Here is a 23533-nt window from a genome sequence, read left to right on the forward strand (position 1 = left end):
AAAAGATCAGAGCCAACACATTTTTATGCATATGTTGTAAATAACTAGGACTATTCTTGTTATGTTTGCAATGCATGTTATTTAACTTACTCTTATTCTTATGAAATATTTCATTTGCATTGATACAAATCTTGTTGAATGTGTGTTGTTGTTTAATTCATCACTGCTAACATGTGAACTATTTATCCTATTAGCTTCTAATTTCATTTGTTCTCGTGTGTTCCTTTCAAGTTGTGTACTATTACAAGCTTCTAAGGGCTCACTCATTTTCCCTTCCACGTGTTAGAACCTTCATGCATCACACTTGACTTTCCACATGGTCACACACTTATTCTAGCAAAAGTCATCATACATCACTCTATGCGTTATTGCAGCCAAGGCACATCATTAAAACCCACTACATTGGAAACCTTGTAGTATTTAGAATGGGACTCCTACACCAAATGATGTGTGGCCTAATTGGGACTTCATATCAGGGAGATCCCCTAAATGTTGGTAGGTCCAACATAAGAGATTGCAAAAGCACACAAACTAAAGTAAATTTTGTAGAATTTTAACAATTTAAATGGATAATATGCAACATCAAAACACAAGAAATTAATGACAGTTCACCCCTCTTGGGATATGTCTCTGGGTCCATCTCTAAATGGTGGTCCTTTTTATTATATGATCAAATGATCAAATACATCAACTAATCTGGTGCTAAAAAATATGCTCAAAAATTAAAGTTTACAGATTCATGCGAAACCTGAACGACCATGTAGATCTCGTTATCCTGAATCTGACGCAACTCGTTTCATGGAAAATAGAAATCGTATGCTCCTGGAAACGAGTTCTGATCGATTTCCCAAACAAGGAAATTTTGGCAAAAAATTGTGCAGCCTGCCGAGTCAGCAATCCATACAGATGACTGGGCCTACTAACTGTGCAAAGTTGATTGGGCTTCAAGAGCCAAACACTACATGACAAGTGTCAAATATTCATTGGTGTTCTGTTGGCGATTTCGTATTGGGTGATCGTGCTGGTTATGCAGACCAGCCGAAAGTCGCCACGTGGCTCCTCAGTAAGCACAAAAAAATGTTTGAAGTTGAGACTGCACTCCGTGGGAATCGAACCGTGAACCTATCTCCAACAAACTACCGCCATTACCATTGTTTTATGGGTGGGCCTTGTTTATAGGGCCCACAATATATTGATTTAAACATTAATGGAGCGGAGGTAATGAAAAAGCATTGAGGGCTAGCCCTAGCCCCAGTCACTGCACCCATACAGGCCAAGGGCAAGATCGAGGGCGAAGGCTTAGTCCTGTCCCCCCCCCAATCTTAAAACACACCCATGCGACCATAAAGCTGAGACCAAGGGCCGATACAGAGGGGAGCTAGACCGCGGGGACTAGCCCCAGGTCACTTGGAGTGCCATGTGACCACCAGCATGAACATGAGTTAATGGAGAAATGAACGGTCCTATAATTTGCGCCAGCGGTTCGCTGATTTGTTGCTCCATTAGTGAAAAATGCAGCAAACTTGTTGGACAGATGGATGGACTTGACAAATTTGTGGGTCGAGTAGCAGAAAATTGGGAAGCTCATAACTTTCTTAGTATTTGGCCTCTTTGGGAGCAGAAAGAGGATAGACAGGGGCTTTTGATAACTCTGAAGCTGTTGCAGTGTGTTTTGAAGTCATTTGAGCACTATAACTCATTGTAACCACCTTTTTTTGAGCATAATGAAAGAGGGCCAAGCATTCGAAGTTGGACCAGGAGACGTAGCCTAGGAGGGGTGAGCACTTTCATCACTTATTGTTTTGTGGTTACTATTATGGCTTTATTCTTTGCAATTTTCTGAAATTTATGAGTTAAATTCATGTTTAAATGTGTTAAAGAATTTAACTTAAGCACCATAAAAACTCATTTCATTAACTTGCAATTTACATAATCCTCAAGTAGTTTCATATACAGATCAAGTTTGGTATCAGAGCATAGGTTTTCTTTGATGTTGTGAGGATTTAATTGTTTTCAAGTGTTTATGATGCTTAGAAGGTTGAACCTAAAGAGAGGAGAAGGAAAAATTGTGGGTGTAGGTTCTCAATTTGCAACAAGGACAATGATAGCACATTTGCCACAATCTCGACCACAAATTTCACCTCAAGTTGCACTTGAAGCTTCAGTAAGCATGTCTCATGAAGGAGGAGATGATAATATGTCATATGATGAGAAAACTTTAAGAAAAACTTTGTTTGACATGACTAAGAAGGTGAAATTTCTCTATGAAGAGAGAAATTCAAGATTGCAGGGTGACAACTCCAAGCCTTCAAAAGGTGAGGGTTCTCCCGGAGGAAATGGAGGAGATGATGAAAATCCTTCAACAAGAAATGGTGAAAAACAACCCTCTTCTCCACCGTCATATTCACCATATTCATCTTCATCTTCCATAACAACCCCTTCACATACACCTCCACATACTCGAAAGCGACATGGTAAAACTCCCTTATTGAAACTTGATATTAAATTTGAATTGCCTATGTATGATGGTGAAGTGAATGCTGAAAGACTTGATAATTGGGTTCGTCAACTTGAAGTATATTGCAGGATTCAAAACATCAAGGATGATGAAACAAAGATTCAACTGGCTTCATTAAGGTTGGAAAGTGTTGCATTGATTTGGTGGGAAGCCAAAACACAAGAGGAAATGAAAAAGTATGGTAAGGTTTCAACCTCTTGGATATATTTTATTGTTGCATTTAGAAGAAAATTTTATCCATTATCTTATATGCAGAAAGAAATTATGGATTGGAAAAAATTTAGACAAGGAAAAGAACGAAGTGTTCAAAATTATACTCAAGAGTTTATGAGAAGATAACTAGTATTGGGTGTTAATTTTTCATCTCAAGACACTTTGTTAAGATATATTGGAGGTTTACATAGTTTCCTAAGGTGCACTATTCTTATGTTTACTCCCACACATTTAGATGAGGTTTGTGTTCAAGCCACACATCTAGAAGCAAGAAGGAAAAACATTTCAGATGAGAAAAGTGAGAGTTCCCTTGAAACTGGAGAAAAAGGAAAGGGCAAGTTTAAGGGAAAAGGGAAGAAAAATGTTTCTATTAAAATGGAAAAAGAAAATTGCACATGAAAACACTATTTGAAAGATGGCCATGATGAATAACATTATTGGAAACTTCATACAGAGATTAGACCCAACAAGCTTAAGAACAAAGATAAGGAGAAAACAACTGCAATTATAGAACATGAATTAGGTTCAGATTTAGGAGATGAAACCAAGATTACAACAATGGGTTTGAAAGGTAAGAACATAGCAAGCACTAGTTCTTCAAGTTGTTCCAATGATACTCAAAATGATGAAACAAGAATTGAGCTTTTTCATGTTAGAGTTGTTTCAAAGCATACCAAAATTTACACTCTTTTTGGTAGTGGCTCTCAAGGCAATCTCATCGTTGAAAACATTGTCAAAAGTTTGAATTTGGAAACTATTCCACATCATAGGCCATATCCTTTAGGTTGGGTGTGTGACAATGCATAGTTGCAAGTAACTAGAAAGTGTAAATTGAAATTCGCCATTACTGCAAATTTCATAGATGAGGTAGAGCTTGATGTAGTGCCATTATATACATGTGGTATAGTTTTGGGAAGCCCATACCTTTATGATAGGAGAGAAATTTTTCATCGCCATGAGAATAAGTATCACTTATTCAAGAATGGGATTGAGTACATAGTTAGAGCACATCGTAAGAAGATGATTTTGTCTCTTATGCATGCTGGACAAATGAAGAGAATTGTGAATGCAAGTAGAATTTTTTCTTTGTTAATGTTCAAGCATCAAGATCTTGTGAATCAGGCCTTTCAAGGATATGCATCAAATGAACAATTTGATTTCATTAAAGTTGCTAGCGGTTGTCATAAGTTGTTTCAGGGCTCCAAAATGTTTCCTTCTAAAAGAGGTAAACAAAATGAGGTAAAATTGCAGCAGCATACATCATTGTTGAACAGTGATGGGAACAAGATGCCGGTGATAAAGGGTGAAAATATCAAAGAGAAAGTGCCAAATAAAATTGACAAAGAAGGCATAGGTTCAACAATTTCTTTTTGGGGGTTTCAAAATGGTGCATGGAAATGGCGAAAACACTTGGTCAAGAGTTGATCCAAGTACAAGGCAAGACAAGATAAACATCGTCATGTCGACAGTGTTCGAGGTGAGAAGAATTTCAAGTTGTTTAAGTTTCCTTTGATTAATGACCGAGGAGGGAATATGTTTTTTCCTTCAAGAACAGTTTTTTGTTCTGCAAATTCTGGGAAATTGCAGCAAGATGGTATCTACAACAACAAGACAGGGTCTCCAGAATCAAGGAAAAAGATTAGTTTTCATGAAAAGCTCAAATTGTTGAATTCAGGAAAATTCCAGTGGATTGAGACTGGAAGGGTGAGGGGGTTGTACCCTCATCTAATTTTTCAGTAATAAAGATCTTTTGGGGTCCAAAAGCTTCTAGTGGGGAGGAGTGATCTAATGCTCAAAAATATGCTCAAAAATGAAATTTGTCAGATTGATGCGAAACCTGAACGACCATGTATATCTCATCATCACGAATCTGGTGCAACACATTTTGTGGAAAATGAACATCGTATGCTTCCAGAAACGAGTTCTGTTCGATTTCCCAAACAAGCAAAAATTGTGCAGGATGCCCAGTCAGCAGTCCATACAGCTGACTGGGTCTGCTAACTGTGCAAGGTTGACTGGGCTTCAAGAGCAAATAAATGTGTGATAAGTGTTAAATCTTCATTGGTGTTGTGAAGCCGATTTCATATTGGGTGATGGTGTTGGTTATGTGGACCAATTGGAGGCCGCCATGTGGCCCAGCCAGAGGCTGCCACGTGGCATCTTGGTGGCCACAAAAATTTGTTTGAAGTTTGGACAACACTCCACAGGAATCAAACCGTGAACCTATCTCCAACAAACTACCACCATTACCATTGGGTTAAGGGTGGGCCTTGTTTATAGGGTCAAGGGCTAGCCCCAACCCTGGTCACTGCGCCCACACATACCAGGGGTGGGACCTGGGGCCAGGGCTTAGCGCTGACCCCCCTAACCTTAAAACACAACCATTCGACCATAGCGCTGAGACCAAGGGCTGATTTAGAGTGGAGCTAGACTGCGGGGGCCAGCCCTTGGTCACGTGGGCACTCATGTGACCATCGAGCACACTGGAGTTAATGGAGAAATTAACAGTCCCGCAATTTGTGTTAGTTTCACCAATTTGTTGCTCCGTTAGCGAAAAATGGGGTGAAAATGTAGGACAATTAGCCAGATTTGGAGAAATTATGGGTCAACTAGCAACAAAACTTGGAAAACTCATAACTTTATCTGTTTTTGGTCTTTTTGGGAGCAGAAAGAGGCTAGACAGGGGTCTTTGATAGCTCTGAAGATATTTGAGCACTGTAACTCATTGTAATCACATTTTTTTTAGCATAATGAAAGAAGGCCAAGCATTGGAAGCTGGACCAAGAGATGTAGCTCAGGAGGGGTGAACTCCTTCATCACTTGTTGTTTTGTGGTTACTGTTATGGCTTTATTACCTGCAATTTTCTGTAATTTATGAGTTAAATTATTGTTTAAATGTGTTAAAGGATTTAACTTAAGCACCATAAAAACTCATTTCATTAACTTGTAATTTTCATAATCCTCAAGCAGTTTCATATACAGATCATCAACATACAAGCATCAATTTTCAAAAATAACATTTCCATTGCGTCTAGAATGCCCAAAAAGCCCTGTATAAGCTCTACCTGGGCTAAAAAAGGTTGAAAAATGGCCAAGGTAGGCCTCCTTCTTCAAACTACTTGCAAAAACACTCTACAAGCTGGTCTTGCTATGCAAATTGTCAATAAAATGGTCTTGTGGTTTATTGGTATGGTGCTCAGTAAGAAACCCAGAGATCTTGGGTTCGATCCGACAGGGTAGGCATATATGGCATGTTGTTTTAATTATATAACAATTATTTTTCATTAAGGTCTAAGCCCTATTGAACTGCACGCCCTTGGTTCCCGCGATACGACATGCTCTTGGCCCATAGGTGTGGGTGATATGCCACATACCCAACCCCACTAAATGTGTCGATGGTCGTATGGCCACATAGGGTCATGGGTCACAGGCCATAGGCTGCATGACCTCCATCCTGCTTGCCTCTGGTCTCCAGTCATATGTTGTCCCATTTAACTATGGGTCATTTCCCAATATCCACACCCTCTCTGTTGTATATGCCCTGGTCACGAGGTGACGCAAATAACCAAGGGTGAAGCACACTAGGTTGGCTCGCCAGCCTGACGTTAACACCAAACATAAAATGGTTAAACCTTAAATAAAACACGTCGATTATGGATAATAAGCAGTACATGTGGCTCACTGGTTAGGCTGCAGACTTGTGCACTGGAGGTCATGCATTCGATTCCTGTAGAAGTTGGTTCGTCGAATTTTAAAAAAATTGGTCTAGTCTAGGGTGCCACGTGGCACCATGTGATTGGGCCATGTGTCACCCCATAATTGGCCCACTTGTCCACACTGCATTTGCATACCTCTAACCAACAATTTGATGCTACTGTCAGCTCGACAAGATGTCACTTTTCTAGTTCGTACACCTTATCAACATGATGACATAAAAACCTCATCAGCGTATGGACTACCACATGGCATCTACACAGTCAACCCTACAAATTAACATTTTAGTTGTTTGCCAAAAACTTCTAAACACGGTAACTTCCTGATATGGTGTCAGATTGAGGCGATTCAAGCATTGTTGGAATTAGAACAATGAGATCTATGATTTAGCACCAATTTTAGGATATTTTGAGAACTTTCATTTTTTAGCATATTTTTTATCCCCTGGATCAAGAGGGATAGGAGATAGAGCACACAGAGAGGATTTGTGAATTTTAGTAGCTCATGAGCCACATGCCATACTTCTTTGTACTTGTAGCCATTTTCCATTTAGAGAAAGAGAGTAGAATGACCTCACCTTATAGCTGGTTTTTCTCTCAAAATGGTTTCATAGGTCATATTTTGTGTCAAATCATGGTTTACGAGTTTTTATTTCATTGTTCTCTCTCTTCTACATAATTTAATTTGCATTCATACACAACTAAGAATAATCTAAAAGGCCAAAAATTTAAAATAAATAAAGGCCTAATAACATATATTTCAAATTTGTAAATATATTTTTTATTGGATTTGTTGTGACGAAATTCCTAGTGGAATATCGATGATATTTTATGGATCAACAAATCTCCAAATAAGGGAAACTCCCTTAATTTGATTGGTGGTTTTGAATGTGTTCTTCTTTCATTGAGAAAATATTTATTCTCCAAGACATGTTTTCACCAATCAATTTATCCTGAGATGAGCCTCCATGCATGCTTTCCCCCCATTGCTAAGTTTATTATGGAGACATCTTTTATCCCTAAGCCCCCATAGGATTTTGGAGTATGAATGAAAACCTAGTTAATTAGATGAAATATTTTGGGGTTTAATTTCTTGCTCTACCAAATAAATTTCCTTATTTATATGGGATTATCTAAGTCCTTTAGGAGTTAGAAGATAGTGAATTGATAGAGAGGGAGAGTATAAAGGATTGGTTGGATCAAAATAACTCTTCCTGCTGAAATTAGCCATCATGCGCCCCATTGACAAAAAAATGATTTGAGTTTCTCTAGAAATGGAGCGTAAGGAGGATGAGGTAAGGGATTTAGAGAGACGGGGATCCTTAAGTAAGATAAGGAGGGCCATGTTTTTGTAACATCCCTCTATTCTACCCCTTCTATTTTAAAGATAATTGTGATGGCCACACCAGTATGGAGAGAGACACGACTAGTCGAACCCCTGATTAAATATTTGATAATTATTAATTAAAATTTAACAATTGAAGGTTGGTCAACCTTATGGATCCTTGGTTTGAGGGAAGATTATAGGATTTTCTTGCATACCCTAAAAATTCATACTCTATATCATGTTGAATTAAACGTTGGAACCTTTTGTGGTTGGGAAAAGTCATTTTGTTTACTGAGTTTTAATGAGATACGATTCGGGCTGATATAGAGTCATAAGACCCATCCAACTATTGCATTATGAAAGGTTAGATCAGACTGGAAAATGCCCATCCTTCCTCTCCCCTCTAACAACCTAAAGAGATGAATTTGGAAGTGAAGACCCCAAAACGCCGAGGGCAATGACCTCTTAGCTATGCTAAGGGATGCAGAAGGTGACCATATATACATACCCTCATAGTAGAGAATAAACAATTCTCGCACCATCTATTGCTCACCTAGGTTCAATCAACATAGATATTACACCATATATCACTTATGTTGGTTAAATTGAGACCATATATTTCTCGCTTGTACTATTTTTGGCACTATCTCGAGTGTTATCTATATTGCATTATCTCTCGTATATATTTTTCACACTACCTCTCACACATCTCTATTGCACCATATCATGCATATCTCTATCACACTATCTCTCGCAGAGCTCTCTAACACTAATTCTTTGGCACTGGCCCTCTCACAATGTCTCTCAAACAGAGATCTCACCATCCCTTGCTCATACTTGTTCAATTCACCTATTTCCTTTGTTTGAGTAACCCTATTTTCTTGGAAGAACATAATGTAGTTAAGGCATATTTTCTAGGCATCATGGCAGTGCTAGAGCTAATGTTGAAACTATACTTTGTGATTCTCCATTATGACCCTTGTGGTTGTGTTTAGGACCATGGAGCCCTCATTTAATCATGTGAGGCATGTGTGAAACTTAATGAATGAATGGACCATTATGTTCTTGTTGTTGAGTCGATGAACTACTAAAATAATGGAATCCACCTCTTGAGTACTTGACCACTCCACTAGTGTGATATTATTCCTTGTGCAAGCATCCCCTCAATCTTTGGATCTAGCTCAGGGGTAGTAAGTTGCAAGATATATTGCAGTGTAGTTGGCCTATGGTGGTAGCAGAGTGGAAGTCCCTCCTTCATTTGGCCATTAAATACACTTAGATAAATATATTGATTAATACATATTTGATTTTATGTGCATTGACTGTGTTGATATATTGATGGCTTGATGTGGGGGCTTGTTTTATTCATGGGCGAATACCCGAGTCACTGTATAATTAAGGTTGATCTGATATTTTTCCTACCCATGATGTTACTGAATGCTTGCATCATGTGGTTACAATCTTCTTAGTGAAATGCAAGTTCTATGATATACTCATGAATGGTGGCCTGAAAATTACTTATGATGAACTTGTTTCCTTCTTATATGCTCTTCATTATCTAATAGGATTAAGAATTTGGGAAACTCATTAACACAACCTTGATTGCAAGTCATTTTATAGGTCATGAGTTCAATTTATATATCTATGAGTACACGTAATGTTTTGTAAAGGACTATGGTATTCCATGTTGTTTTTTGATTTATGCATAATCCTATATGTTCATGAATAACTACTTGAATCTCACAATCATGCCAAAGATTAGCCAATTATTTTAAGTGTCCATGAATATAGATTGTATGTTTCAACTATGTAGTTTATTGTCATACGCATAATTGCAGGTTGTCTTAAATGTTTTAATTGATTGTGTGAATTTACGATTATATTTAGATGTGACAAGTTACATACAAATTTATGGTTGTATTGAATGCTTGTATGATGAAGATTTTAACCACACTTATGAATTACAACTATATTGTCTATTTATATTTGATATAAGTTATGGGTTGTAGTGGTTAACACTATGATGAAAGTAATGAATTATGTATTCAAGATCTCAAACTCTTTACGTGAGATTCATAACTTATAAATCATAACTCATCCTGCTCAAGAGGATTGAGTAATGCATAATATTCAGGCTGTAGTTTTCCCTTATGAATTCATGTCACTTGTGAAGTTCCTGTTAAACCATTTGGTAGTGCACATCATCTTGGGTAAGTTAAACAACTTGTATAAATCACCTTGATTGGTGTAGTATTCCATGAGTAGCATGGATATATTATGTGAAATTTGGTTTGGGGCCATGCCCCTCTTCTTGTCTCAACAATTGTTAACTGGGAAAATATGGACAACTAATTCCTTATTCATTATGGGATTGAAAAAGCGTTGTGAAGTCCATGAGTCCTGCCTTAAGTAATTTTGTGGAGTGAAATTGGGGGCTAAGATCTCCCCCTCTTAGTGTCCTCACTTATTAAAATTTGAGGATTAATTCTATTGACCTTAAAGCATATAATCTAAGAGCCAACTCTGCGGGTGCTCAACCTCTGGGGTGTTCAAACATCATCGACTAAGAACAAGATGATAGACCTCAAGGCTGAAAAAATGTCAAGGATAAATCCATTGTGTGTTTAGTCTATGGGACTTCAGGGAAATCCATTTATTCAAAAGTAGTTTGGTGGTCAATATTCGCCAGTCTGATATGCTACTGGGTAGGACCTACCAAACTTCGTGTCGTTAGACCTTCAAGGAAACTATCACACAATTGAACTAAACCAAAATCGATGTTCCTTGGTCTGACATGACATGGGTCGTGGTAGGTCTTGCTATCCCTTTGATTATTTGGCCTCCAAATTGATAATGTTATAATGGATGGTGAAGACTAGGCCGATCGATCCTGAAATTGGTTGGGAGTGGGTCTAGTGGATTCTCGACTATTAGGCCATTGGGCCCCAAATAATGATAGATAGAGTGGTTGGTGGTGCTATTATGTTGTGACATGGCTCAGAGGTGGATCCCATTAGACTCTTGGCCTTCAGACATTAGAATAAAATAAGAGGTAGGTCTTCCCGATCCGATTACAAATGTGTTAAGGTGGGCTGGCTAGGCTTGTGGGCTTATGGCCACTTGGTTAACATTGTACAAAGGTGGAGATTGGAGCTGAGAGAGTCCAAATCTAGTGTGATGTGGACCTGGGCACTCCACTTCATTTAGAGATCTCAACATTTAGATGCATTACACAATGAACTCATTTGTTGTGTGCATAATCGTGAACCACCATAGCCTAGTGCTAGTGGACCCCGTAAGGTTAACATGGAAATGCCACTTGGAATAGGTGGAAGCCATGTGGTTCCTTGGTGATGAATTGGCCTTCTTTAATAGGCCAATTTTTTTGAAAAGCATAACTTTTGATCTAGAACTTGGATTGAGGAGAAATTTATATCATCGAAAATCTCTCACCGAGCTAGGTACAATGGTGATTGTTAGTTTATGTATTTTGGTAGCATAAAACATGTTTTCTAGTCTTAGGTGGTGCTAAGAGTCTACGTAACATAAGATATCAAATACCCAGAAATGGTTTCACAAGATATGGCTTTGAAACACCTTAATTAAATTAATTAGAAAATAATTTAATTACTTCCTAAGTTTAACTTAGGGAAGTTGGTTAATTAAAGTTAATTAATTAAGGATCTTCAATATTTCTCCAGAGACTTATATTGATGAAGTCTAATTGATCTTACTTGTTGATGAAGATTTAATCTTGGTTGTTGAATTCTCAACAAGATATTATAAGAGCAGCTCAAAGGGTTGGAGAAAAACACATCAAAGATTAATTATCTTGGCATGTTGAGCTACCCAATTCACAAATTCAGTGAGGGTGTAGTTTGAGCCGGAGGGAGAAACAAATGATTTAGGAGGATGATTTCAAAGAATTTCCAAGTAGCTTCCAGTGCTAGAGAGGTAGGAAAAGGGAGGCCAAATTATCTACAAAGAGGGAAACAAAAGCTAGTGTGATCAACTAGAAACCCCAATGCAAGTTGTCGAAGAGGGTTTGTTTCAGTTCCCAAAGGTCAGGAGATCATCTGGAAGGAAATTCAACTATTTTATAGAGGAAAAGGGAGGTAGGATGGCTCACCTAGAGCCATTTTACAAGAAGTGCAAGTTATTCCAAGCCAACAATGCACATTTATGGCATAGCGTGAATTTCCAGCAACGAGTGTGACCAAGATAATGGAGGTTGAGTTGATTTGTAGAGGGAGACAATTATCTCCCATATATTTTTCCAGTGTATTTTTCAAAGGATTGCAAGCTGGGCATCCAGATTATTATACTCTCAAATATTTTCTACATAATAATAAAATAAACCCTCAGCTGCTGTACCAATTTTCCCTTCGGGGATTTTCCAAGGACTTTTCAGTCCAAAAATATTGGTGTTCATTTTATTTGTGTGCATCTATTTCTTGGTTCTTGATTTTACTTTCACAAAATATTTATTTTTTGAATAATTGCGATGTGATTTATTCGTTAATTATTGTAAACAATTAAACTACTAATTAGTTAGAATAATATACTCCAATTGCAGCAATTTCAAGGAAATTTCACCATAACTTTCACTAGAACTTTCATCGAGAACTTGGATCGAGGAGAAATTTATATCACTGGAAAGCTCTAACTGAGCCAAGTATGATGGAAATATCAAAATTTAATTCCACAAAATTTGAAAAAGGAGCATTTTTCATAATCCTATCTTCATGACAAACTTTGGAGGTTGGATTAAGTTATTATGTAACACCTTCCACATCCCAAGATAGTTCAAGGGAGCGAGAGGGAGCATTACAAAGTGGTATCAAAGCATAGGTTCAAACATTGTTCTGGAGGGCCAAAAATACACCATATGAAGCAAAGGTTCAACATTGGACCTGAGAAGGCTCAAAAACAAAATTTAATACAACAATTTGATTAATTCATATGTTAATTTTCTTTTGATTTACAACTGGAATGATTGACAAAACTTGATGAAATACTAAATTTGAACCTGTTGTTGATGTGGTTACTAAACATCTTGATATGTCCTTTGGTTTCTTGGAATACATGACTGACATGGATTTGATATGTGTGAACAACATCAGGTTAGCATTCCATGGGGTTTGTAACATCGCCCTGTTCTACCCTTGATCCAGGTGGATATTGGTGGCCACCCACCTATTCCACCTAGACCTCTACTTGGTTTCATCTGTTTCCTTGTTTATTTCATCATTTACTATTTTTAGTATTTTGTTCGGGTCCTAAACTTCCGGAGCAATTTTGACCCCCTAAACGACGTTCTTTTGAGGCTTGCTACAACCTTATGGTCATAGGCAGGGGCTTGCCACAAATAATGTAGTACTCGGAGAGACATTTCCAACAAGGTATCATACATGCCAAGCAAAGATAATATGACCAAATTACGACCTAGAGAAGTTGGCTACCCAGCTAACCACAATGGGGCCCATAAACTCTTGGCATTACATCTCTTGGGGTTATGGTTTTAGTTGTTTAAGGTTTTCTCTTGTTATTCAATAATAAATAGGCCCTTGAGCCTCATTGTAACATAGTTCAAAGGCATGTATCCACCACATCTCTTCTCATAGATAAGATACCATCACCCGAGCTAATTTATTTCCATTCTATTTGTAAGCATAGTTCAATATTTTTCTATTAATGAAATGAAGTGTTGTTTATGCTGCATCTCTATATTTATGGTTATATTTGTAATTTTTTGCGTTCCTGTATAATTTCGGATCAGTGGTATTAGAGAATTCTTCTCTTTCTCTGTTTTTCCTTGCATGTCGCCAACAAGGTCAGGGTATAAGGAGTTAGGGCTCGATCTGGTTGAACCGTTGCAAGCCCATCCTCGCAAACCTCGATGGCCTCCCATGGCAGACGAAAAGAAAGATGAGGGTGTAGGAGATCCTTTCACAATGTTGCTCGAGCGACAGAGGAACACGATGATGGATAACTTTTCCCAAATCCTTTGATGACTACCCACAAGTGACACATCTTCATCCATCAACTACTCTGGAAGTGCCACTCCTTTTAAGGTACAAGTTAACTTTGATATTCCCATATTTGAGGGCCAGTTAGATGCAAACATTGTAGATAAATGGTTAAATATGTTGGAAGGATATTTTTCAGTTCATGACTTTTCCAATCAGGAAAATATTACTTTTTCACTTCTCAAAGCCGCCCCACACGTCAAGGACTAGTGGAAATCCTACAGTGAACAAAAGGACGAGAGTGACCCTCACTTTTTTCAGCCTCACCCACTTGCGTTTCTTTCTGAGATGCCATCAAGGGACAATAGTAACCTGTCAGGAGCTATGAATTTAAATAAATAAAGTGGACCATCCTACGACAAGGAAGGGACCAAGATGTGCCAGAGTTCACAAATGTTTTCCATACCCTTTGCACGAAGCTAGGCATCAAGGATTCTGAGCGACATTTGGTACTCAAGTACCATAACTATCTACACAAGTACATCTAGGATGACATGGAGTTCCTAGACATTTCCTCGCTCATCACGACATACCAATATGTTGTCAAGATTGAGAAAAAGTTTAAACAGAAGAAGCGAGACTTTGGATCTACAAATATGAAGCAAGGGAAAGGCATCGCCAAACCACAGATCAAAGGAAAAATTCAAGGCGGGGCTAGCAAAGAAAAACACCATGAAGAGCTTCATTCACAACACAAGTGAGTGTCGGGCCAAGCATTCATTGGTGGTCGAGCTGAAGGCCTCTAAATGATATGCATGTTCTAAGTCTGAGTCACAACCAGATAAGGGGAATGAAAACAGGAAGTTGGTCATTAATGTGGAGCCCAGTTCCATCATGGCCACCACCAAGATCCAAAAGAACAAGCCTGAAGATCCAGAGGAGGGGGAACGCCTCTTCCACTCACATATGTGGGTGAAGGGTTCTCCACTATAGTTCATTATCGACAGTGGAAGCCGAAAAAACCTCATTTCAACAGAGGTCGTGAAGTAGTTGGACCTAAAGACTACAACATATTCATAGATGTAAACCATCCGGGTGGATTCACCAAGGATGAGATCTCTACATCAGCCAACGGTGTCGCCTACCCTACAACATCAAGCCCTTCACGGATGAGGTATTGTGTGATGTTTCTCCTCCTGAAATTTGTGATGTATTATTAGGACACCCATACTTGTGGAAGCAACATGTTATATATGAGTCTAAACCTCTCTCTGTGATTATTAATTTGGATAAAAAGTTGTACAGGATACCGGATGTAGCCCTACCTACCACCATCTCTTTAATCACTACAAATAAATGCAATGATTTCCCAGACTAGGAAGTTTTTTTCCTTATGATTCACCCTCAGGGCAATAAGAAGGTTGTAGCAATGACTTCCAGATATGTCTCCTCTACACATTAGCAAAAAATGGATAAGGTTGTTGTTGAGTGATAAAAGGTGCCTTTTCAACTCCTAATTATCTTCACATTAATTATCAATCCTGGCAAGTCTTTCTATTTCAAGAGTGTACACAGTATGTGGCAGCTATTTAACTCAGAGAGTAATGTTTCTAAATTGTAGTATAGATCTTCCAAATACAAGAGTAAATGGATGCATCAAGTAAATTCTAATTGCAATTAAAAGAAAACTCAATCCTTTAATGAAATCAAATCCTACAACAATTCAGGTAACAACAATATGCAATTCAAGTAACAACAGTATTAGTTAAGAGTACAACGGTGATAACTCTTCTCTTAGAAACTGATTGAATTTAAATCAAACACGCTAGTCTGTAAAAAAATGATAGCATCAATTTGCGAGCCTAACAACAGTAGTTAATTCTCATTAAAGTTGATTACATCAAGCAGGATATTCATCTAGGAAACTCAATCCAAAGTGAAAGGAAACTAATTAAACAACAATGTTGTAAATTATATAAAACAGAGCTATTCTGTCAACGCAAACAAATAAGGAACAACAACAAAATAAAATAGCAAAAAGCAATAATCCTATCAAACTGTCACACTTGCAATATTTGAAAATATATGACACAGGTGAAGCAGTGAATTCCACGGAAGCCGAGCCCGTAGCTGCCAGCGTACACTGCTAGTTACTTTAGATAAATGAAAAGGAACAACAATTCCTCTTATATATTAATCATGATAGAGTATTACAACGTATTTGCATTCTTTGCTACAGCGAAAGTCTGTAATTGAGAATTAAAATAATAATAACAACAGTCGTCCCCCTTTCTACTTACAATCGTTGCCTTTTATAATGAGAAAGGGGTAAAAATATAAATAGTAAAAGCGATCCCTCAGGATCTCTCGATCCTGAGGGATTTGCGCAATTTTCTAACTTCAGACATCTTTCCCTTCTCACGCTAATCCTTCTGATTTGTTTTGGCCTTGTCTGTAACTGTTGTGCTCCTTCCTTGGCTTGTTTCTTTTTCCCTATTTCTTAGTTAGGGAACAACAATTGTCCCTTTCGTACTTTCCTGCATAAGGAAGGATAATAATTAGCCAAAGCAAAATTGCAAATAATTTCTATATTTCTTACCGTAATTTCTTAATAGATTAGCGCATTGAGATATAGAAAGGATGAGAATAAAGGAAAATGATAATAAGTTAATAGTAAATGCATACCTTTTCCATGAACCAACATACTCCCCTGCTTACCCTTTTTCATGTCCCCATGAAAACCATGTAGTGGGTATGCAGAGCAGTCAAGGAATAAGTTGGAGAAGGAAGTTCGTAAAGTGGTCTGAAACCATGATTCTTGGCCAAGATTTCAAAGATGTGTCCTATTTGTCCTTTAGGTAACTCATATATAGCCTTGTACCCCTCATCAGGATACCAAATAATGGGGCTACGGAACCGACATCCTGGCCAATAAGGACCCTCCCTTAAGATGAGATTACTATAAATGACAAAGCATTCTGCAACCATTTTAAAAATTTTGTAATTAAATGGCTCTCTATTCTGTACATTGTTATTGGAAACTATCCATCTGAGCCTGGCTACGTCCAAAGGAGCTTTCCTGAATGGAGAGGAAATACTCTACTCCTTTTTGGACAATTTCTTTCTGAATAGCGCCAGAGTTTTGATTACTCCTTCCTTCTTCATCAAATTTTTGTGATTGGCCAGCATTTGTAATGGGTGTTTTGGTTCACCTCTAACCCAAAGGTCCAGTCCATTTTCCTGCCTTTGGAACGTGTTATGAGCCTTGAGCCATTTCAGTTGGTTAACAACGAATGAAATAAAAGCTTGAAATTGTACATCCCCTACAAAAGGACTGGGGTTCTTTTCAGTTTCTTCCTCTAATACAAAATTGTGCAAATAAAATTCACACAACAACCTCTAAACCTTTGCCCCATGATGTTTGCAACAGTTTATAAAATCCTCAATTGTTTTCAACTCTATCAGTTTTCCAACTTTGACAGCTTTGATCTTCAATTGTAAGTATCTTTCCTTCAAAAATAGGGCATAGTTATTGGCAGGAGATCTGCATGCTAATATGTCATTATATAAGGAGCAAATAGTATCCATTTGACTCCTTACCTTCCCTAATCTGAGCTTTATTTTCTCAGTCCTCTCTTCTGCCTTTCAGTATTTATCAAATGTATCACTTTCTGAGATGTTCATGTCCCGCAACTGCCTTTGTAATTCCTGGTATTTCTGCTGGGTTACTGTTTCTAGTTCAAAGCATTCTATGGTAAGCTGAGCCTGGGCTAAATCTGCTTGAAGATTCACAATGCTGGGGTTGTTGCTCATCATAATATATTTGGCTTGGGTATTTGTTTGTGTACTCTTGCTATGAGAATGGATGTTGATTGTCTATGTTCCTTTGCTATAGGAGGCCCAACCCTCTGTCTGGGTAGATGTGTTGTCGAAGGGTGCCATCTCTATCTGAATGGCTAAGTCCTGAGAAAGTATGGTCTCTGTTTGGGTAGTTGTTTTTGCAAAAATTGCCTGTTGTTCCCTAATAGGTTCTGTGGGTATAGGCTCAGTTTCAGTCCCCATAGCTTCTGTTTCCTGCAATTCAGTTTGGATGGCCACATTTATTGTTTCTAGAGTTTTGTCTAGGACTTTCCCTGCTAATAAATCCCTTATTTTTCGTTTGAGCCTCTTCACTGTTTTCTGCAGCCTCTGCTGTTCTTTCCTGAGCTTTTTAATTGTGTCTTTGTTCTTTTTAGGGGAGTGAGTGTTTTGCTAGTAGTTTTTTCTCCTAACGGGCCTAGTTGCTTGTCTTGACTCTGCTCTAAAATAACTGCGTCCCCAGATTGATTGTCATCTTCTTGGTCTATCTCCATGTCCTCTGTTTGGTCTAAATTTTCTATATTTAGGTCTACCTGGCTGGAGGTATATCGCCAGGTTGGTACGTCTCTTCCTGAATGCCTTCTGCTCTTGTTTCTACTTCACAGATTACATTTTCTAGTATGCTCCTATTGTGGCCAAAGTTTTCTTACGATTGGGTTGCTCCAATGTTAAAGTTCAGCGAGCTTTCGAACTGTGTAAATTCATTCATATTGGCCAAAATCTGGGCCAATTCAATATCATGAAGTAAGTCTCGTGGGGGACTTGTATTTGGTGTTGAGGGAAGTTCTGTTTCATTTCTTTCCTCTTCACTAGAGTGCTATGTTTCCTCCTCAAATTCTTACTCCAGGTCATCCCGTCCTTCCAATTGTAAATATTGCTCATTTTCTGGACTAGCTAGTTCTATGGGCTGGCTGCTGCTACCCTGGGGATTTTCAGCTGTTCCCAAGCTTGTCCTTATTCTTGTAGAGTGTCTACATTTTTGTGGAATGTTTTTTGTGCGGGTAGTCCTTTTCCTTTTTGGAACAGGATTAGGAGAAGTTAAAGCTAAACCCCCTTCTATGGAAAATATTATTTCTTCCCAAATTTTTCGTTGTTGGGTGAGGTTGTAGGTAACAATCAGCCTAATTAAACAATGATGACTTACGATTGTTTCTATGTGTTGGGATTTTCTTATTCTTTCAGCAGAATCATGCAGTAAGAAATTCAAATATGCAGGTAGATTTACTAAACATTTTTGTTTCAATATTGCTAACAATTTAAGTTGACGCGACCTTACCACGTCTTTTCACCCGTCACATGTAATGAAATTCTAAATGACTCTGGCTAGTTCTCCCCACGGTTCTCCAAGGGATGATGGTTGAACTCATTTTCCTTTGATGATTAGCTCTTACCCTTCATCTTTAAAGATTTCCATGGCGTCTTGTAGCTTCAGTTGTTTATTCGTCCACACGAGTCCTTCAGCTGGTAATCCAAAAACTTCTGCAATCATAGCATCTGAGATTGTGATTTGTCTGCCCCTCACCATAGATTGGTCGTTATATAAATTTTGCAGGAATTCTATGTCGATTGTTTCGTTGGGTTGCTGAAATCGTGTGAAATATGCTAGCCACCCGGCTCAGACTAGAATTTCTCTGGCAGCCTTAGAAACAGCCAGTATCAGCGGCTCCCTGCACACTGTTATTCCTCCCATATTGCCTAAATTCTACACACTGAAAGTTAGCACAGGTAACACAGTAATAGACAGAGCCAGCGATGGAACAACAAGTTGTTATGATCGTTATATTGGATGATATTTTTCAACGTTAATACTGTTAACAACTTACTATTATGGAATGTCATATAGTTCAACATAACCAAATAAAGGACTGACATGCATGCATAAGTACTTTGGGAGTCACCCTCGCCCCCCTTTGAAATGATAGGTCACCTTCGACCGAATAAATGAAGGAAAATCATGCTGGTGGCGACGTACAAGGATGGTGGAAGTGGTAAGGTACACCTATTTATGAAAGGATCGCAAGAGATATCGGAGTGCTGAAATCAATGCATATACGATAATTATCAATTAGTGAGGAGATGCTATGAGGTGATTTCAAAAAGGGAAAATGGACATCTGACAGAAAAAAGATACTTTACCGTCATCATTCCTCTTAAAGCTTAGATTGATTTTTTTAGAAGATATCCATGCATAAAGGTTCAACATAAATTAGGAACATAATTGCTCTATAGTAAAGATACCAAATAAGGAAAGGGACTTATAATAGCTATTGATGTTGGAAATATTACTTCAATACCATCAACAGAGCTTCTACTGCCTGCAGACATTTATAGACTTGACAGAGTCGCTTTCTAACCCTTTGGAACCATGGTCCTTTATGTAAAATAAGGAAAGTGCATTATGCTATCAGAGTGGAAACCAATGTGCTGGCTTGGTGACTAGATGAACACATTGCCATTCACTAGGAAGGAGAAAAAGGTGGGCAGGCCGGCTCGTGATGAGACCTCCTGTTCCAAGGAATTTTTATTTCTTGATTCATCCATTGGATCATATCCCTGGTGTGGTGGCCATAGTGGGAATGCCACTTTGCTACTTCCTTATGATCATGGTAGACTAGCTCGTGATGAGACCCCCTATCCTCCATCTGTAACAAAATCATATAATTGTTAGTAAACATATATATATATATATATATATATATATATATATATAGATATATATATTGTTTTTTAGAAAAGCACTTCCTATTTATACATAAAGGGTGGCTCAACACTCCTCAGGAGTAGGAATGGCGGAAGAAGTATAAACATATCAAATAGAAGAAAGTATGCCCTTAACCTTTTTTGATGATAATTAACAGAGAGAGTTATAGGGTTTAGGGAAGAACCAACATGGTAAAATAATCAATCACTTTGATTTATAATGGAAATGAGGACAGTGAAGTGATATAGATGGTTGTGTCCTTTCTTTTTCGATCAATACAATGCAATCTTGTTTAAAGATGATAATATTCAATACTTGCTTGTTTCAGTAATGCTTAGATTTGTATCCTTTCATATATATTTGTACCCTTGTGCCTGATAGAGGGTCATAAAAAGTGAAATAATATTCACAAAGTGCTTATTTCCTAAATAAAACCTCACATAAAGAGTGTTGTTTCTTGTAGGGAACAACAAGAAAAGACACACAAAAATGTGTTGTTCCTTAAAGGGAACAACAGTTGTTCCCTATAAGGAACAATGAATGAAAAATACACGCGGATGGTGCTATTCCGTGTCAGGAACAACAAAAGGATATATACATGATAGTGTTTTTCCTTATAGGAAACATCAGGAAAAAAATTGCACACCGAAAGTGTTGTTCTTTAGAGGGAACAACAGTTGTTCCTTGGAGGGAACAACAACTGTTCCTTATAAGAAATAGCGAAAAGAGAGAAATAATTGGACGCGAAATTGTTGTTCCTTAGAGGGAACAACAACTGTTCCTTGGAGGGAACAACAGTTGTTCCTTAGATGGAATAGCGGAAACAGATGCAAATGAAACTGCTATTCCTTAGAGGGAACAACGACTGTTCCTTATAGGGAACATAAACTGTTCCTTAAAGGGAACAACAAGTAAACAAGTCCAAACAAAATTGTTGTTCCCTAGAGGGAATGGAAAGAAAACAAGTCCAAACGAAACTATTGTTCCCTAGAGGGAACAACGAGAAAACAATCCAAACGAAACTATTGTTCCATAGAGGGAACAACAGCTGTTCCTTAGAGGGAACAACAGTTGTTCCTTAGAGGAAACAACAATTGTTCCTTTAATGGAACAACAAAAAGAATATTCACGAAATTGTTGTTACTTAAAGGGAATAACAGTTGTTCCTTATAGGGAAAAACAATTGTTCCTTAGAGGGAACAACAGTTGTTCCTTAAAGGGAATGGCAACTGTTCCTTAGATAGAACAGCGAGAAAACAAATACATACGGAATTGTTATTCCTTAGAGGGAACAACATCTGTTCCTTAGAGGGAACAACGGGAAAAACAAATCCATACAAAATTGTTGTTCCTTAGAGGGAACAACAGTTGTTCCTTAGAGGGAACAACAAGAAAACAAACACATGCGAAATTGTTGTTCCTTAGAGGGAACAACAAAAAGCAAATACACACGAAATTATTGATCCTTAGAGGGAACAACAGCTGTTCCTTAGAGGGAACAACAAAAAGCAAATACACATGAAACTTTTGTTTCTTAGAGGGAACAACAACTGTTCCTTAGAGGGAACAACAGTTGTTCCTTAGAGGGAACAACGAAAAGCAAATACACATGAAACTGCTATTCCTTAGAGGGAACAACAGTTTTTCCTTAGAGGGAACAATAATTGTTCCTTAAAGGGAATAACAAAAAGAAAATGTACAGGGGCTGTTGTTCCTTATAGGGAACAACAACTGTTCCTTAGAGGGAACAACAACTATTCCTTAAAGGGAACAACACAAAAACAAATATACAGGGAACTGTTGTTCCTTAGAGGGAACGACAGTTGTTCCTTAGAGGGAACAACAACTATTCCTTAAAGGGAACAACACGAAAACAAATATACAAGGAACTGTTGTTCCTTAGAGGGAACGACAACTATTCCTTAGAGGGAACAACAACTGTTCCTTGAAGGGAACAACATGAAAACAAATATACAAGGAACTGTTGTTCCTTAGAGGGAACGATAGTTGTTCCTTAGAGGGAACAACAACTATTCCTTGAAGGGAACAACACGAAAATCTGTACACAAAATTGTTGTTCCTTAGAGGGAACGATAACTGTTCTTTGGAGGGAACAACAGTTGTTCCTTAGAGGGAACAACAAAGGAAAAGTAGAAAAAAAAGAGAATTTATATACAATTTATACAAGCAAATTCAATCAAGATAGAAATAAAAAATTATGTACAAATTTCAAAAACAAATGAATTTTTCACTGGGTCGATGCTAAGGACGGGTTGCCCTCTGTTAGACTCCTTCTTGTCAGTCCGTTGCAGTCAAATTTACCAAGGTTCATTTCTCGTCATTTGCAGTCATTAAAGAGTCATTTTAATTCTTGAGTCCAGGGTTTGGTCTTGTGCAGGCCAGAGGAAGGTTCAGTAAGTTTTTCAGGGATGTCATCGTCAATAATGTGAGATTGATTCTTCTTCAAAACCCTGTTTTGAAGAAGAAATCATCAAATGTGTTTTTTTTAGAAGATGTGATTTGTCAAAATGTTTCAAATTCTCCAGCTCTTCAAATGGCAGCAGCTTCAGCAGCTCCTGTCCCTGCAAAAGCACAAACAAAAAGAACATCATCAGCAATCAGAGACAAAGAAATCAAACAAAACAGAGTTTTGCATCCAAATGTCAGAATGCCAAATTATACAACGCGCCCAGCTGTTTGGTGGAGTTGATGGTTATAATCTTGAAAGTGAACCATGTGTGGCTTGTAGCTGGCCAGACATTGGCAAGAAAACTCATGCTTTCTCTCGTAGATAAGGCACAACATAATCAACCTTTGAGTGTGGATCCAAAATTTGTTAATGGACTAAGAAGTCTTCTCTGTAATTCGAGTTTGGACAAAGGCAATCACTGGAGAGGGAACAATGTGATGGAGTAAAGGTCGAATTAGAGAAGTGGAGAGCGAAAATTTGTTTACAGAACCATGGAGTGGAGGTGCGCGCTACCCACATAAGGTGCGCTACCCACATAAGTTCCACAGCCAGTATTAATTAACACGGGCGCTACCCACTTGTCGGGCGCTACCTGTTGGGCAGAGGCACTACCCATACAGTGACAAAGCCCAGAAAATTTTTGTCTTGCGCCCAGTTTCTTATCAAATCAGCTCCATCGACTTGCAAGTAGGCTTCTAAAGGTTGCTCAGTAGATTTTAGCATGATTGTGGTGTTATTAATGTTGGGAAACAAGCCTTGGTTGA

This window comes from Pinus tabuliformis, chromosome 8, assembly GCF_031772625.1.
Source record: "Pinus tabuliformis cultivar Carrire ecotype Pingquan chromosome 8, CPIR1, whole genome shotgun sequence".
Taxonomy (NCBI): domain Eukaryota; kingdom Viridiplantae; phylum Streptophyta; class Pinopsida; order Pinales; family Pinaceae; genus Pinus; species Pinus tabuliformis.